The sequence below is a fragment of the Neomonachus schauinslandi genome, chromosome 14 (assembly GCF_002201575.2).
Source record: "Neomonachus schauinslandi chromosome 14, ASM220157v2, whole genome shotgun sequence".
In the NCBI taxonomy this organism is placed as follows: Eukaryota; Metazoa; Chordata; class Mammalia; order Carnivora; family Phocidae; genus Neomonachus; species Neomonachus schauinslandi.
Window position 1 is genome coordinate 2,171,540 of NC_058416.1, and position 920 is coordinate 2,172,459.

General features: G+C 46.1%; 1 pseudogene; it reads left to right on the plus strand.

Annotated features, from left to right (window-relative positions):
- Positions 1-404: 404 nt before the first annotated feature.
- Positions 405-528, plus strand: LOC123326684 (annotated as a pseudogene).
- The last annotated feature ends 392 nt before the right edge of the window (positions 529-920 follow it).

Consider the following 920-nt stretch of genomic DNA (forward strand, 5'->3'; position numbering starts at 1 on the left):
GAAGAGCTAATAAAATACACTTCATTAAGTTGTGTGGGTACTTTTGCTGAAAATTCACACTTCATTTGTTTTTGTTTTTTAAGAGTGCTTTTTAAAGATCTTGATGACATAGAAATACATTGGTTTTTCTGGACTGAAACTACTTCTTCCCTTATTAGATGAAGGAAAATATTAAACATGAGAGTAATGGCAAGCATTACATCACCCAATGTCATTAAAGTGTAAAACCTGCTCAAATTCATGTAGGATTTGTTATATCCCAAGCACCAGTGGTATTTTTGATATTTTCAAAGTATTTAGGGAGCAACCTGAAAAACTGATAAAAATTAGCCAACTGTTTTTGCCTCAGTTTGTGAGGAAGAAGCAAGGAGAGCCAGACTGCCCACTTCAAGAATGTTCACACTTTGCAAGCAGTCAAGCCCTTCCCTATGGGGGCCCAGTGAGCTGTGGTGGCAGACAGTGGCCCCCTTGGTGCTATCTGCAGCCTGTTGACTCTATAGGTGGCCCTAAGGGACCTTGGAGACAGCCCTTTCCATTAGACATTCATGTCTGACCTCATGCCATCCCTGGTCTGGGCTGTCGACAGGTATAGACAGGTATGTGGGGTGTCTCTGGAAAGCCCCAGGGCACAGTAGCCAGGGTCCACATTGGCCAAGTCATCATGTCCATCTGTACCAAGCTGCAGAACAAGGAGCATGTGACTGAGGCCCTACACAAGGCCAAGTTCGAGTTCCCTGGGAGCCAGAAACTGAGCTGTGCTCTCGTCCTGCCTTTCCTTGCCCCAGTGTCCAGCCTTCCTGATGCCATTCCTTCCGCTGCCCCCTAGATCCACATCTCCAAGAAGTGGGGCATTTAATGCAGATGAATTTGAAGACGTGGTGGGTATAAAGCAGCTCATCCCAGATGGCTGTGGGGGCCAA